The sequence below is a fragment of the Protopterus annectens genome, chromosome 8.part0 (genome assembly GCF_019279795.1).
Source record: "Protopterus annectens isolate FY-2018-M chromosome 8.part0, PAN1.0, whole genome shotgun sequence".
Lineage (NCBI taxonomy): Eukaryota > Metazoa > Chordata > Ceratodontiformes > Protopteridae > Protopterus > Protopterus annectens.
This window is the reverse complement of record NC_056741.1, coordinates 1578060366-1578079066: the sequence shown is the minus strand read 5'-3', so window position 1 is coordinate 1578079066 and position 18701 is coordinate 1578060366.

Here is an 18701-nt window from a genome sequence, read left to right as displayed (position 1 = left end):
TGTCAGGGAGGTTGCATTCAGCTGGGAAAAATATTTCAACTTTTGGGGGGTGAGGGAGGGGAGAAATTTGCACTGAACCTGTCTGCCAGTATGTTGGCAATATCCGTGGGTTCAGTGTATTTCTTGCCGTTATGAACTAACTCTGAGCATATCTGAGGGTTTCCACCCAGGTTTCTAACATAACTGAAGAAGGCCTTGTGGTTATCTTTAGTGTCCTTAGCGATTTTTCTCTCAAAGTTGGCCTTTGATGATTTTATGAGCGAACGTAGTTTTTTGCTAGTGCTGATCAGAGATGCCTTCCCTTTATGGGATTTTGCTCTGTCTTGCAGTAGCTTCCTTCTCTTGTTATAAAGTTTGTTTATGGCTGGGGTCCACCAGATAGGACACCTGCCTTTGGTGGAAAGGGTCTTGGTTTTATTTGGGATTGCATGATCCATGCATTCTTGGAGATGTCCGTAGAAAGCATTTGTGAAGGATTCAGCAGTGTGGGATGTGGTTTCCACTGGCCCAGGGGGCTTGAAGGATACCATTTCAGTCCTAAGGAGTGTAAAGTCGGCTTTTGAGAAGTTTCTCACTGTGGTCTTTTGTGCTGGGGGTGGAGGTGGGATATGAATATCTAGGGTTATTAGTTTGTGGTCTGATCTCACTAGTGATGGGTATACTTCCGGTGTTGAGCATTTTGTCCCCATGTTTGTGATGATCAGGTCAAGTATATTATTTTCTCTTGTGGGGGAGGTGACTAGTTGTTCCATCGCATTTGAGTTGATGAATTACAGGAACCTTTGGGCTAGGGTGTTAGGGCTTGAATAATGCACCCAGTCTATGTTTGGGTAGTTGAAGTCTCCCAGTATGATGGTATTTGGTGAGACATTCATATCCTCCAGTGTCTTCAGGAAGGCTGAATGGAGTTCCTGAGATTGAGAGGGTGGTCTGTAGCATGCTACAAGTTGTATAGCAGTTTTGCCTACAGTTAGTTGCACATGGATGGTCTCCGATGCTTCGTGCGTTGCCACTAACCTGGAGGTGTGGGTGTCTTTAATGAATATGGACACTCCCCCTCGTCTTGTGGTTCGGCCCAAGTTTTGGGGCCGAAATGCATGATACGAGGTATAACCTGGTAGGGCTGGGGTGCTCTCAGGAGCCTTGAACCAGGTTTCAGTTACTGCACAGACATCGATGCTCTCCATACTGAGGAGTGCTTCGAGAGCCCGCATCTTGAGATTTAGACTTCTGGCGTTGAGCAGCATTACCCTTAGTTTTTTTCCTTTTTTGTTTTCTAAGGTGGTGGGTTTGTCTTTTGAGCCTTGCCTAAAAAAGGCACTATGGGGGTGGCAAGAGCCTTAGCCAATATCCGGAAGCCCAGTGGTGACAGGTGCAAGCCGTCCCTTGCGAAGCAGCGTGGCTTGTCCAGCATGTCATCCCAAGCAGACAGACATTAGATCTCCCTAGAATGACACCAGTAATTGAGCCAATTATTAAAGCTGATCATCTTGTCTTTGTATTGTGGCATCATTCTTATTGAGGGCAAGATGCTGCTCAGGGTCAGGGTCATACCGGCCTGGGCTACATAATCAGAGAGCTCCTCTATGTCTCTTTTCATGTAGTCCAAGGAGGTACGTCTCAGGTCATTCATGCCGGCATGGACAATGATGGAGTCATATTTGTACTTGCTTTGGAGTAACCTGAGTGCTTGTGTTATGTGGCGGATCCTAGCACCCGACAGGCAGCTCACCATTACCCTCTCTTTGTTCAGCCTGGTAAGTGGAACGTCAGTGTGTCTGACTATAGAGTCACCTATTACTAGTGTATCAGGCATGGTGTTTCGCCTTAAGGGCTGTGATTGTTTGGCACACTGACTTAGTGTACTATGTGTTGCATGTGCTGTGTTTTCAGGTGGTGTTTTCTTGGGTGTCTGCTTTGGGAGCCTCTTTTGTTTTGGTAAGTTTTTTATTAGAGCCTCAGAGTATGTCTTTGTGTTTTTATGTGTTTGGTTTGCAGTTGTGGTTGGTTTATGTGAGACTGGTTTGTTGTTTGTGTGGTTACCTTCTCCTCATGTCTGGTCTTGCTAGTCCTGTGTTGAGAGAGTTCAGCCTCCAGTTTGGCTATATAGTTGCATCTCTCACATGTGTTTGTGTTTGTTGGGAGGAGGAGAGGGATGTCTGTGTACATGAGACAATTGTAACATTGTCTCAGGAATCCCAGATTAACCAGCTGAACTGGAGAGGACGTCAGTAATATACCACTCGACATGCCAGAATAGTATAAGGGAGTGATGTGAAACTGGGTCAGAGAGGACTTTGAAGGGAAGTGGGTATTAACACGGGTTGTAGGTGGATGTAGTGCTTATGTTAGTTTAAGGGTGCTTTACTTGAAAGAAAGGTTTTAGGAGCAAGTGCTAGGCTTATAATATAGCGAATAGACTGATTTTGTTGAAAGTAGAGCTTTCTTAAGGGAAAAACTGAAGTGCAGACTTGGCGGAGCCAGGAATAGTTTAAGCCTGTTTAACCGGCGCTGCGTTATGCGCACAATCGCGCAAAGCCACGCAAACGTGGATTTTTAACAGGGAACTTCAAAATATTTTCTGCTTAAAAACCTCAGCTTTGGCCGGCTAAGAACTTGCTGTATTCAGCTGGACATATAAGAGAATTTAAGTACCTTTATCTGCACTTATTTTCAAAAAAATATAGTATTTAAATTGATTTTAACTGTGAGTTGCAGGAATATTAACTGAACTGGAAGTTTTGACTCTGCTCTTCAGTTAGTACCACCCACCCTCCCTGTTTTTGTTTTGGTGTTAATCTTAGTGGCCTTGAAAGTGCCTGCCCCTCTTGTAAATTTGTGTTTGGATACTCCTTCTGGGCCCATCTCATTTGCTCACTCAACTGAGTGCAGTGAGATCATATTCTGATTTCAGTCACTCCTACTGTGTACAAAGAGAGCATCTGGGAAACAGAAAAAAAATTAAGCTTGTTTCCTGCCTTTCCTGTTAAGTGGTATAGACTATTTGTAGGCTTCTGAGCCTCCAAGCCCTTCTGTGTTGGAGGGAAGCCTTCTAGCTTAGTTTTTTTTTTCTTATAACTAGCCAGTTTACTAGTTTCAGCACTCAAATCTGTTTCTTTGATCTCAGCACTTATTCAGAAAAAAAAAAAATTTCATCTGCTTTTACTGTACTTGTGTTTCTACCTACTTTATTTTACTTTTGCATCATCTTAAAAGTACTCAATTGTATTTATTACTGCTTGGTGTAACTCATTCTAAGCCTTTTGGTTTAAACACTTGGGCTTCGGACCAGTTGTTTTGCACTGAGAGGGTTTGTGGTCTGCACTGTAGTGGCAGAACAGGTAGCTTACATCCTTCTAGGTTGGGAACTGCTGATTGAGGGCTTGGTGTCTGTTATTCTAAACGTGTATTAATTCTGGTTTAAGCACTTGGGCTTTCAGCCCAGTTATTTTACATTAAGAGGGTTCGTGGTCTGCACTCTTGTGGGAGGAGAGGCTGGACTCTGCCCTTCTGAGCTGGGAATTTCTGGTTAAAGGCTTATAGTGCATGCATATCTGAACTGCTTCTTACTGAAGTTGGTGCGCCTTGTTTGCTGTGGCATAGATTGGATTCGGGCCTGCCAGATCTAGCTTTGTTTGTGTAACTTGAGCACTAATCCAGGCATTCTCTAAAGTATTCAATTGTATTTATTACTGCTTGGTAGTAACTTGATTAAAGTGTAGCTATCATTCTAAGTCTTTTGGATTAAGCACTTGGGCTTCAGACCAGTTGTTTTACATTAGGAAGGTTTGTGGCATGCACTGTGGTGGCAGAACAGGTAGCTTTCATCCTTCTAAGTTGGGAACTGCTGATTGAGAGCCCAGTGTCTGTTATTCTTAAAGTGTAATAGTTCTGGTTTAGGCACTTGGGCTTCAGGCCAGTTATTTTACATTAAGAAGGTTCGTGGTCTGCACTCTTGTGGGAGAAGAGGCTGGACTCTGCCCTTCTGAGCTAGGAATTTCTGGTTAAAGGTTTATAGTGCCTGAATATTTGAACTGTATCTTACTGAAATTGGTACACCTTGTTTGCTGTAGCATAGACTAGATCCAGGCCTGCTGAATCTAGCTTTGTTTATATGCTTGTTGTTTGTTTGCTTGTTATTTCCCTGGAACGCTAATTCCACCTAATACGCTTCTCAGCACTTCTGTGGATCACTAGTGATATCTGCATTGCTTACTGTACTTATTTCCTTGTTTCACTTGAAAGAAAGTTACTGTTTGTCATTTTTGCATTTAAGTTACCTGTAACACATTGCACTTAAGTTACCTGGCAATTGCGCGCTAAAGCAATTATATAAGTCAGCACTAAAAATTAAAAGCACTACACCCTCACTCCCCACTGGCCCTTGTTTTCAATTATTAAGGAATTCCCAATATTATTCTAGCATGTCCAAAGGTCAGTTGTCAATCTCCTCTCCGGTCCAGCTGGTGAATCTGGGAATCTTGAGGCAATGTTACAACTGCCTCATGTACACAGACAGCCCTCTCCTCCTCCCAACAAATTCCAACACATGTGAGAGATGCAACCATAGAGCCAAACTGGAGGCTAAGCTCTCTCAACTCAGTACTGGCATAACCAGTCAGGAGGAGAAGGAAACCACACTCACTACAATTCCAGTCTCACATAGACCTACCACAACAGCAAACCAAACACATAAACACAAAAAAACATACTGGGAGGCTCTAAATAAAGATCTGCCTAAGCAGCAGAGACCTCCAAAGCAGACACCCAAGCAACTGCTACCCCAAAACAAAACACGTGCAACACATATCTCACAAAGCCAGTGTGCCGAACATTCACAGCCCTTAAGACTAAACAACACACCTGATACACTTGTAATAGTTGACTCTATCGTCAGGCACACTGACGTCCCGCTCACCAGGCTGAACAAGGAGAGGGTCACGGTGAGCAGCCTGTCGGGCGCTAGGATCCGCCACATAACACAAGCACTCAGGTCACTCCAAGGCAAGTACAAATATGACTCAGTCATTGTCCATGCTGGTGTGAATGACTTGAGACGTACCTCCCTGGACTACATGAAAAGAGACATAAAGGTGCTCTCTGAGCATGTAGCCCAGGCCGGTATGACCCTGACCTTGAGTACCATCTTACCCTCACCAAGAATGATGCCACAATATGAAGACAAGATGATCAATTTCAACAATTGGATTAAGTACTGGTGTCATTCAAAGGGGATCCAATGCCTGTCAGCTTGGGATGATATGCTCGACAAGCCACGATGCTTCGCTAGGGACGGCTTGCACCTGTCACCCCTGGACTTTCGGATATTGGCAAAGGCTCTTGCTACCCCCATAGTGCTTTTTTTAGGCAAGGCTCAAAAGACAAACCCACCTCCATAGGTATCACAAGGGATAAGAAACTAAGAGTAATGCTACTCAACGCCAGAAGTCTAAACCTCAAGATGCATGCACTCTAAACTCTCCTTAGCATGGAGAACATTGATATCTGTGCAGTAACAGAAACCTGGTTCAGGACTCCCAAGAGCACCCCAGCACTACCAGGTTATACCTCATACCATGCTTTTCGGCCCCAAAACTTGGACCGAACCACAAAAGGAGGGGGAGTATCGATATTCATCAAAGATACCCACACCTCCAGGTTGGTGGCAAAGCACGAAGCATCAGAGACTATCCATGTGCAACTAACAGTGGGTAAAACTGCCTTCCAGTTTATAGACTGCTACAGACCACCCTCCCAAACCCAGGAACCCCACTCGGCCTTTCTGAGAACACTGGAAAATATGAAGGTCTCTCCAAACACAATTATATTGGGCGACTTCAACTACCCAAACATAGACTGGGAGCATTACTCTAGCTCCAACACCCTAGCCCAAAGGTTCCTAGAATTTATAAACTCAAATGCTATGGAACAACTTGTTACCACTCCCACAAGAGGGGAAAACATACTGGACCTCATCATCACCAACATGGGGACTCTATGCTCCAGACCAGAAGTGTATCCCTCACTGGCAAGATCAGACCATAAACTAATCTCACTGGATATTCACATCCTGACCCCACCCCCTGCCCAGAAAACCACAGTGAAAAACTTCTCTAAAGCAAATTTCACACTCCTCAAAACCGAGGTGGAATCCTTCAAAGTCCCCCGGGCCTGTGGAAAATACGGCCCCAGACCACAGAATCCTTTATAAACGCATTCTATGAACACCTTCAAGAATGCATGGATCATGCGATCCCAAATAAAACCAAGACCCAATCCTCCAAAGGCAGACGTCCTGTCTGGTGGACCTCAGCCATAAACAAACTATACAATAGAAGGAGGAAGCTACTAAATGATAGAGCAAAATCCCAAAAAGGGAAGGCATCACTGATCAGTATTAGCAAAAAACTATGGGCACTCATAAAATTGTCTAAGGCCAGCTTCGAGAGAAAAATTGCACAGGACACTAAGGATAATCACAAGGCTATCTTTAGTTATGTTAGGAACCTGGGTGGTAATTCCCAGATATGCTCAGAATTAGTCCAAAATGACAAAAAATACACTGAACCCACAGGCATTGCCAACATCCTAGCTGACAGGTTCAGCGCAAACTTCTCCCCCCCCTCGCCACCAAAAGGGCAAATATCTATCCCAGCAGAGTGCTGCCCCCCTGACATCTCAGATGCTCAGGTAAGAGCCGCCCTCTCCAAAGCAAAAAACACAGCATCAATGGGACCAGATGGTGTCCTGGGCTGCGTCCTACATGAACTCCAAGAAGAGCTAAACCCAAACATAAAACTACTGTTCAATCTCAGCCTTACTACAGGATATGTGCCCAAAGAGTGGCGTACAGCAACAGTGGTCCCTTTCCATAAAGGTGGTGCCTCAACGGATCCTGGAAACTATCGCCCCATAAGCCTGACTAGCTTGGTCTGCAAAGCTATGGAAAGGTTCATCATGGACCTCATAAATAAAGATATTGGGGACCTACAGACACTGGATCCTACCCAGTTCGGCTTTGTTAAGGGCAGATCCTGCCTCTTAAACCTGGTTGATTTCTTTGAAACAGTCACCAAGGCCATTGACAAGGGGAAGGTGGTCCACACAGCCTACCTGGACCTCGCAAAAGCCTTTGATACAATACCCCACTCGGGCATTATAGATAAGCTCACCAGCTTAAATATAAACCCCTATGTCACTAGATGGATTGCAAACTGGCTCAAGGACAGAATCCACATGGTTAGAATTGCTGGAGCCATGTCAGACTCCAAACCAGTTACAAGTAGTGTCCCACAAGGCTCAGTCCTGGGATATCTCTTGTTCGGTATATATTTCTCGGAGGTACAGGCCAACACGGAAAGACTTTGGCTGACCAAGTTCGCAGATGACTGCAAACTGGGCACCATAATCGACTCTCCAGCTGACACAAGCATCCTCCAAAAGGGCCTCATAGAAACAGACAACTGGTGCCAGAGCCATGGCCTCAAGCTAAATGCCAAAAAGTGTATAGTCATCCCCTTTGGCAAAAACAAAGTGCCCACAAATTACCACATAGGTGGTAATCCATTAAGTACAGAAGAAGTAATTAGGGACCTGGGGACCCAAGTTGATAGCAATCTCTCATTTGACAACCACGTGGACAAAGTGGTTAGAAAAACATTTTATATAGCCCACCTAATCATGAAAGGATTCACATCTAGATCAGGGGAGGTCATCGTGCCTCTTTACTCATCCCTCATCAGGCCCATAATTGAGCACAATGCCCCTTTTGGGATGTACCTTACCAGACACCTGCAGCAACTGGAAAGACCCCAAAAGTACCTCACCAAGAGGATCAAAGGGCTCAAACAGATGCCATATGCTGCCCGGTTAAAGAAACTCCAGCTCTACTCAGTGGCATACTGCCTGTTCAGAGGCGATCTGTGTTTGACGTATAAAGCCATGTCCAACCCGGAATTAATGGACATGCTGCACCTCAGAAAATCCAAATTCCATCGAGCTACGCGCTCAAGAGACTTGAACCTCAGCACTGAAATAAATAGGACTTGCTGGAGGGACAGATTCATAACCCAGAGGCTCCCTTCACTCTGGAATAAAATCCCAGTCCAGGTTAGGCAGAGTCCCTCATTGACTCTCTTCAAGAGGAATCTTGATGAGTGGATGGGAGATCGTAGATTTACCCCGGGTATAACTTCTGTGTCACTGTTAGACAGAGGCACAGTATACTAACCTCGAAAAAGGGCATAGCAAAATAAATTTAAAATGGGTGGCGAAAGCCAAACACATTCTGGCTAGGCTTATAAATGCCCTAGGCAGATAGCCTAGTATGAACCTATGAACCTATGAACCTATGAAGAGCTGGAAATGGTCCAAAACGACCAATTACTACAAGCTCTTGTGCTGAGGTCACTCCTTCAGGGACAAATAGGCTGCTCAAGGCTCCCCACTCCCACTGGTGAGCAAAGAAACTTCCTTTTATCCAAGTAAGGCAATGGACAACACAGGAACTACACCACAGTCCAGAATACAGCAAAGCCTGTATACTGGTCTAAACTAGTCGAGAAAAGGCGGGAAAACAAGGATATATTTTTTGGGTTTTTTTTGTTTTTTGAGTTAAAAAGTACACAGAAATGCAGGAAACAGTAATAAATCAGTTACACAGGCTAGCGCACTTTAGTGGGCAGCATCAACAGTTAAATTTAACAAACAAACTTTAGACCAACTGTAACTTAAGTGCAGATAATGTACAATGCAAAAAACAGGTAAAAAAGCAGTTTAAACTTGTTCAAAGTAAGAAAAAGAAGGTCTCTCAGGTAAAACAGCAAAAAAATACTTAGATCAGGAAAGTAGTCGCTTTTCTCAGTTCTCTGCTGCTAGCACCACTCTGCAGGACCACGAGGAGCTGTTTCTGAGTAGTATCTATCATGTGTGTTCGTTGTGTCTATCGTTGTGTCTATCTTGTTATAAAATTCCAGAATGGGTAGTGATCTTGTTCATAATTAAGCTTAAAATTACTTTTGCAAAGCTTCAAAAAACATTCAGTTAAAACTCACTTTATTTTATGCTACATACGTCTATTAGCAGAAGCAGATAATAAGCATCTTTTTGTCTCATTAGTACCTGTCCAGGTAATCCCTTCTGCCGGTCCGCAGTCCTCTCCTCAAAGTTTTTCCTCACATACAGGTAGTAGTTGCTCCTGCAGTAGGGTAGTTGTATCCATGACATGGCTTTGTACTCCCACATCCTGTCTGCTCTTTCTCTCTCTCTCTCTCTCTCTCTTACTAGGTCTCATACCTTCAATTCTTTGATAATATCCTTTTTCCTTTAGTTCATGCACCTTTCTGGTGACTTGTTTCTGCATTCAATAAAATTCAAACTTGAATTCAAATGTACTGAAGTGGCTCAACTAAGATTTGCTACAAAGTAAAAGCAATAAGAAATAATTTAAACTAGAACAATAAACAGCTGTACGTGCGTGTATGTGCATATCTGTTTGGGTACATGAACATGCAGGGACATGACTGTAACTGCCAGGTGTGTGTGTGTGTGTGTGTGTGTGTGTGTGTGTGTGTGTGTGTGTGTGTGTGTGTGTGTGTGTGTCTATACATATGCAAAACAGGGATATGACAGGGACTGTCTTTTGCATGTGTGTGCACATAGGGGCATGAGTGTGCGTATTTGTCTCTGTAGGTGCCTGTGGAATGGCCTTGTGTAGAGTGCTAGAGGGAACACCTGCACAACTGACCCATAAAGAGACAGAAATGAGTTGCTAATGAACGTATCCTCCATAAGGCTCTTGCATGTGTCAGAATGGCTAGTTAGCCCTGTAGTAGTATTTGTTTGTGTCTTTCGGCTTTTCCCGGTTAGGGGTCGCCACAGCGGAACTCTGGTTCGCTAATGATTGGCAGTTGATTTTTACGTATTGGCTTGCCAGTCCTGATGCACAACCTTCAACGAAGGTACGCCATTCATGCATGTCTCCACGCGGAAGACGCTCTATCTGAGAATCGAACCGGACAGCGTCTTACTGTGAGGCGACAACGCTACTGCAGCACCACCACCGCGGCCTAGCCCTGTAGTAGTATACAGTAGCAAAATGCTAATGGTGCTGAAATGGAGCAATTATATTGACTGAGCTGAGAAAATAATGAGCAAATAAAAACTCATTGAACAAACATAAGGAAAATATCAATTTATTTATTAATGTTTCTGCATTTTAGTGGGGTAGTAATGATTATGTTACAATTATCCATTTTACATTAAATAGTTCTATATTTAGTTAGTTTATATAGTCAGAAACTAGCCAGCTTTCCAGTAAAACTGTTTCTCATTTGCTAGTTGTGGTCAGTACTATAATTTTATTTATTTTTATCATTTTTTTATTCAGATATGCATGAATTACATTTCTTTGGGGATGATTTAGGTGGCTAATGTTTTGTGATGTTTCTGCAGCATGAGTTTTTTTTTATTTTATTTTATTTTCCTGTAAGTAAGTTTAAAATTGGATTTCTGGGTTATTTTAGTTATGTTAGGCTGTTATGAGGTGATATCTGCATCTGTGGTTTGATCTGAACTTTTATTTTAGTTATAAAAGATAACCTCATCAATTGTTTTTTAAATTCTATACAGTGAGCCATCTGAGCTGTACATTTTCAGGATATATCAAAATCCACAAAAACTCAGTAGATAGACCCAACCTCCAGTCTAGTTGTAATGGGGGGTATCTTGAACATCAAGTTAAGCCAAGTGCAAAAGCTTCACACCTTCCTACAGCCTAGATTCTTTGGATTTCTTAAAGAAAAATAAGAATGTTTAAAATGAATATAGACACCATTTTGGTAAATATTGACACTCAGGCTTAACAGATCTGCTGCACAAGTATTATATAAATGCTGATAAGGAAGCACTATTCACCTCAACTCAGGATGATTTCTACCTATTAAATGAACATCTCAATATTATACTTTCCATTTCATGGCAAGATATAAGGTAAACCCAGTGAATTGCTATGGGTGTAGCCATGGCAGTGGACCTAGCAAACACTGCATGGGTGATATGGGAAAACACACAACCTACAGTTCCCTTTTCTAGAGGAAGATGAGCTGTTAGTTATGGTTTATCAAAGACATCTTCCTCACATGGAATGGTTCCATGGACAGTCTCAAAGAGTTATTTTAATGCACTGAATGATCTAGCATCTTCTTTCACTTTACCACTCACCACAATCTGGACAAAATAGCATTTCTGGACTTCAACATCTTCAAGAATTTCTAACAGCCTGTGCAGAAAACCAACTCAAGTAAGCCTCGTGTTCTATGACACTAGTATGCAGCCCTAGTGAACTAAACAAAATGTGATACCCTCACAAGGGATGCAAATGGCCCAGGTTTCTGCTGAAATGGAGTTCTGCCTCTAGATCAGAGAGAACTTACAAACACTTTAGTGATCATGGTTACCAAGAAAGACTGGTTTAAAGCATCCTCCAACATATTATTCTACTAAAATGGACCAATATCAACAACACTGAGACTTAAGCAAGACTGACACCCACCATAATGAGAGAGCCAGAGACAGAAACTAAAACAAAATGCAATACTAGTAGCATTAGCATAACAAGTGAATGCTAACGAGCAAAAAGTCATTGTTAACAACAACAACAAAAAAAATAAAATAAGACCCTACACTCAGGACCTACATTGATGTAGTGACATGGCAGAAATATAAAGATCACAGTAGGTGTCTAATACATTTCTACATGGTCTTCCCATGGAAGCCTTGCTGTTTTATTAGTCAGAAGAGCTACTTTTACTGTCCTACACCAAAGAAAATATTACAGCAAAACCAGAAATGACTATAATACTAACTACATTTTCTACTTCCAGAAATACAATAGATGCCAAGTGTTCTATGAGGGTGAAAACCATCAATGTCTTTAAGGAACACATTACAAGATGCACCTCTGGCATAAGAATTTTGGATATATTAAAGCCATTCGTCTGATATTGCTAGACAAGGTATACCTTTCACATAATTGATCACATCCAAAATCATCCCCTCAAAGGAAACACCAGAGCTAAACTTGAAAAAATAAAACATGAATGGATTATCTGCCTCGGGTCGTATAGTCCACATGGCAAAATGCTGTCTGCTCCATACAAAGTGTACTTATGCTCAGAAAAGTTGTACCACAAGGACTTTTAATGAGTCAGTATAGTTTATGTTTTATTATTATTTTTGCTTCTTTTACACATATTTTACATTCTTTGTAGATCTGTTTCTTTGAAATTCTCTCCCATTTGTCATGCAAGCTCTAATGAAGCCCACTTGGTTAGAGTGCTGCACTGTACATCCATTGTTTTACTTGTTTGTTGAATTTATTTTTAAATTATGCTTTGAATTTGTGTTTGATGAATCTTCATAATTTCACATGTAGTCTGCATGTCATAATTAACTACATAAAAGCAAGCTGAGTTATTTTATTATCACAATTTTTGCATATGGTATTTTACCTTTTGTAGAAAGAACTACATTAACATTTCTATAAAGCATTATGAGCATGTACCGAATGCCATAAGTCCTGATACTAAACACAGTTTGACAGTCAAGCACCCAAACACCAGTCAGACTAAACATTTTCTACCAATCACAACTAAATCACACACACCTGCATCCACCAGTCATTACCCTTCTTCAGTTACGGGTTCATTAATGTACCAACTTAACCCATGAGCACATGCCTTTGATTGACCATTTAGGATCCCTATGCTAAATACGGCTTAGAATTTCACCAATTACAGCCCTATCCCACTGACACTGGACTATTCAGATGCTAAGTTCAAAACTGATTTTGTGGATTGGAATCTGTATAAATTATTTACCACTTCAAAGAAAATTTAGTTCTGAAGAAGCCCTTATAAGGGTGAAAGTGCTAATCTAAAATAAGCTTCTATTTTTATTTTTGGACAAGAAGACCATATCTGTGTGGATTTTTTTCAAGACAAGAAGCAAGATAACAGGTTTAGGGATAGCCTCTCCCTCTGTAGTGCCTTAAGTTTTCTCTTTAATATAGCATTTTGCTTTATTTTTTTAGGAACTGGTATAAGTTTGGGGTTTCTATAGGTAAACTATTGATGACATGCAAAATGGCACATCAAGAGCACTTATGAGCACCATCATGAGCAAAACAATATGCCACGAGGACAAGCACCATTAAAACATCATATGTATGTTTTTATCATGCCCTTTAACTGGAGATTTAGCTGGCTATCAGGAGCTTACAAAACAAATTCTGCACTCACTGAAATTGCACTCCAACTTGAGCACAGAACAATAAATACATTAAATTAGCATGCCATTTCATATTTGTAGCAAGACATGCTGAATTGTGCATTAAACAGATATTATTGTACATTCAGACTTTCTAAGGCACTCACCCACATAGCATTTAACTTACTATCTGTTCAGTGCTTGACCATTATTTGTTTATATAGTATAGTTTACAATACTTTCATTTAAAGCTTTAAAATTGAAGAGCTGCTCTCAGTACAATGAGCAATTTATTCTAAAGCTACACTGATAAAAAATCCTTAGTGTGCCTTTTGAAAGAGTTGCCACTTAAATGGGATATTTTGAAATGTAGTTTAATGAAACTCTCTGCATGCTCATTAATATCTCACAAAAGTTCAGATGTCACATTCTGTTAAAAGGTTTTAAAAAAGCAAGAATAGTAATCAGAAGGCTGTCATTGTGACTAGAACTTTCATGGACATTATCAGATAACTAGACACACGTTTGTATTTGCCTTCTCTATGAGTCTTTGCTATAGGCTCTGGAATTGTAAGTGGAATAAAGTTGATAAAATGATTGTATATATAGGTTCATAAATTAGTACTAGGCCAACTGCCCTTTTGGGCCATTTTAAGCATATTAAATTACCTCATATGAAAATCGAACCCTGCACATTACAGAACTCAGTACTTAACCAAGTGCCATGGTGTAAGTATTATGATTATTTAAGCTAGCCACAACCATTTTAAGACTAATGCACTGTGCTGTTCTTGTAAAATATACATAACCCATAAGGCATTGCATTTTCTCAGCCAGAATCACATGTGTGCGACAAGCTGAAGTGTTAACAGTATTCCTGTTGAGATGACATGTTCATATAAATAAACATTTCCAGTTGGACTAAACTGATGGTAAATCCTGACAGTTCTAACTTGACCAGTGAATGCTGCTGGCTAACCATTGGTGCACACACTGACATGGCATCAGAACTGGGATCTTCTTCAATGAACAAAACCCATGAAATGCCTTACTGTTTATGAACCTGCATCACACCATCTCAAGTAAAATCATAAACTCATACCCTAGGATTCATGCTTGGAGTGGCTCGGGTCTGTTTAGAATAGCAGCACGCCTTGCATATGAATGAAGGCGCGCTGCTATTTAATCTAAATGGACACGGACCAGGAACGAGCGCAGGGGGTGTGTGTCAGCAGTGCCTGCAGGTTTAACATGCCCCCTTCACTCAGAAAGTGCTGTACGGCACTTTGTGACACAGATGAGTGTCAAAGTATACAATATTAGAGCCTGGCTCTAATATTATATAGTAAACCAGTGTCCGCATAACACTGAAATGGAAGTAGCTAACATTTCATGTCCATGGACACTGAAAAAAAAACAAACAAACACAAACACCTAGAATGCAGCAACCTTCAAGTGCACACTGCCGAATGTATGCACTCTTGCCCTACATGCATGGAAACAGTAGGGCAAGAGGAAAGCAATAAAAATGAAAAAAAATTATTTTTTTTCATTAAATAAATCCAGAGTTAAAGCAATGCACAGCTTGTTTGTGCTACATGCCGCTAGGCTTAGTCTGGCTGAAATCCTGAAAATGATAGACAAGTGCTATTATGATACAAAATGGCATCAAGTGGCTGTAGTATAGGGGTACTGCTGTGGTTTAACATGTAGAACATGCTCAATTTGAATCCCCCTCTTCCAATTTATTTAAAAACATTTAAGGAAATTGAATGATATATGTCAATCTTATGGCTCATGTATAGCACAGTAAGGGTGGGAATATGTAAAATATAACTGTAAAAAGTACTTTATAAATGTAATGAAAAAAAAATAGATTTAAGCAAAGCTTTGCTAGTGTAAACATTGCTTACTGGTTTTCAGCTGTGCTTACCTGGTGTAAGCATTGCTATGCAGATTTGTGCAGAGCTACGCAAAGTTCAGCATATTAAAACTGGCCAATCAAGAAAATGTGTGGGAAAACTGCCCTATTTAAACCACACAGGTGGGAATACAGCCATAACCATTTGGGATTGCTCACAGCAAGACCAAAATGTCTGGTGTCAGTGAAGGTGTTCGCTTCCGAGCCCAATGTTGGGGCATCCAGGAGTCCAGGGTCATGGTTGGGCTCCTAGTAAAAAAACATGATGGCAGGCTGCTGCAGGCCTAGTACCAGGGCTCGCAGTACAAAGCAGAGGCCTGGGACCAGCTTGCACTCAATCTCACCAGTGCCACTGGCATGTCCTGGATAGGTGAGCAGGTACGTTACCACCATAATGACCTGACGCGGAGGAGGGATGCACTCTTAGACCAGTGGAGTCAAGAAGCCCAGTGGAGGATGTCCTACCTGTCTGTAAGTTTGCAGTCTTATGTATCTCTAAATATGGAAAAAGTTCAAATTGTGACTGTTCAGGTATAATTAATGTGTGCGGCTCCCCACACAGCTGCTGTGCAGAGGTCCCAGAATGTTGAGGCTCATGCCCAGCGACTGGCCTGGCTGAGTCAGCAGTATGGTGAATACAGAATACCCCCTAATATTAGCAGTAAGAAATCAAAATTATAATAATGGTAGCACTGCCTGTATATATAATTGTGCTGTAAAAGTCAGGAATAAATACCTGTATCAGGCTGCCAACATTACAATGGAGTATCCCCAGATGCTATGTAATACAGATTTCAGTAGCAAACAAGGTACAATATGCAGGAGAGGAATATTAGAATATGTATGAGTGTGTCTGAGTGAACCTGCCAAGAAAGTGCCATGTCAGGGCTACTGTAACACTTAGAAATGAAAAGCATTCCCCTGTGAGATCATGCAGGAATAGTAATTGTGGATTTCTGAGTTGTACACAGATGTGTATGTCAAAACTAATAAAGATGATCCCAAACACTGGTGTGTTTCATCTCACTTGTAACTGAAAAATAGAAATGTGTATGTCCTGCAAAATGCATTAACTGAGGTAAACTGATTTAGCACTGCTTGTCTGCATACTTTAGAATGGGTATGTCAAATAACTGAAAAAAGCAGCTGTACATATTTCCATCAGAATGTGTTTTACTTGTTTGTCTGCCAGCATTGTCCTGTGTTAACCTTTCAATTTCAGCTGTATGTAGCTGTGAATGTACTGAAAAATGTATAAGGCTAACAGGTGCAGACTTAAAACCTACACGGTGTACTCAGGAATTTAAATTGCAGTATGTAATTGTAAAACAGTTAAATGTGCAATCCAGCTAATGTGCACATGTTTCACAAACAGTGACACCATTGTCTGTTGTGTATTCATAATTTGTACTGAAAATGGGAAACAAATAATGCATGTCATAATAAAAGTACTGTGCACAAAAATATGTACTAGATAGAAATGTCACAAGCAACAGGCAACACCTCCCCAGTAGCTCAGTCTGATAATAACTAGGCCTGTAGCTCAGTTTTGCACACGCACCATGGTTCAAATCCAGGGACTGCCATTAACATCTCAGTCTGGTTCTACAGTTGTAAACTGCAATCTGAATAAAAAATGTAATGTACTGCAACACATACATTGTCCATACAGGGCACACAAGTAAAGAAATCTGAATAGAAATACTAGTATGATGTGTATAACTATGAAAGGTGTACAATTGCTGTGTTGATCAGCCCCAGTCCTACAAATAAATGCAAGCTAGACATCCACACTCTGCAGTCTGGCCCAGACAAGCCCCTCAAGTGTCACACTATCACCAACAGTTTCCCCAGTTGCCGAGAAACCTGCACACAGAGAATGTCACAGTAAATGTTTGGGAAAGGCACAACACACTTTCCAGGGCCTGCAACTAATATGTGAATCTGAAATATGTGTAGAAACAGCAATGTAATGTGCACACAGTTCATCTGCACAGTGCCCACAGGTAAAGAAATTGGTATAGAAATAGGTCTGATGTGTATAACTAAAATAAGGGTAAAATTGCTCTGTTGATATCTACAGCTGTTGGTGTGCTGTAGCAGCCCATGGCCCAGGTAGAGTGTAAGTGTGGTCAGAATGTAGAGTAGTGAATAGTAGTGTACTGACAAATATACTTCATAGCAGTTGTCAATTGAATCTGTTCTCTTCCACCACCACTCAACTGGTCCAACAAAGACACTGAAACCAACATGGGTATGTTCCTAAATGAAACTCCACTGTTGGGATAGTTGTTCCCTTTGTTTTATCATTGTTTAAACTGTGTGCATACTAATATTCACCTGTTGAATAATCATTTTATTGCCTGCCTAACATACCACTAACTGGCATGCTGTTGCAACCCTGAATGCTATTCCATATATGCATGGGTTCTGTTTGCTATGGCACTGTTATAATTGCACTGTTTTGGGTAAATGAGAATATCCATGCATGCTATTTGACTAATGTTGTAATGTGTTGTGCATGACTAACTAATATTCATTTCCACACCATAGCACATATGGGAAGGCAGATCCCAGTGGATCCACCTCTCCCACCCCACCTGGTCGAGGCACCTGGTCCCAGCACATCTGGGACCCAACCCAGACTTCTCTCATCTGCTGGTCCTGCACCACCCTTGGGTGGAACCACTGCAGGGGATGGGGCTTGCCCCCCCTGCAAGTGGGCAGGGAGAGGATGTTATCACCCGGGATGAGGTCTGTGGCATGATGCGCAGTGTTCTCCAGATGGAGCTGGATGACTTCCTGCGCCAGGTGGAGAGCAGGCTGGCACAGCTACAGGGGCAGGCAAGCTCTCCAGCCCAGCACAGCCACCTTTGGGGCTATGAAGGACTAGTGGTGACTGCCATCGGGTGGGGACATCAGTGCCACTACTACCATCTGGGGAGCTCATGAGCCTCAGATTCCCAACCACCCTCCCCGTCATGGTGTTTATCCCCCCATGTGTCATACACTGCCCTGTCTGTTGTCTTGTCTGTCTGCAATTGTAACCTCTCTTACCAAACGTCCCTCACCACACTTAACTATAATCCTTCCTTAACATCTCACTCTCACTTTAAAAAAAAAAAAGAGCATCTGTCCCACAAAAAACTCACGTCCCATACATAGCTCTGCATTTCACCCAGAGACATGTACCCATCACACAATCTAACCCTGCCAATCATCCATATTGTATGATGCCCACAAAGCTCCCTGCAGGGTGTGAGGCTCCAAATTCTAAATTGTCCACATTGAAAGCAACTGTTGCTGCCAAAGAAATGCAGAGCTATGGTCCTTTCCTACATCTGTAGTGCACATTCATACCCATAAAGGGGCCCAAAATAAGTACCTCTTGTAATTATTGATATCATCCCATCCTCCACAGCTAAACAGATCTTGAAACACAATAACCAACACTTGCAAGTCTCAAACCCAGGGCACTGCACGACATAGCCACAACAAGTTAACAGTAAGCCAT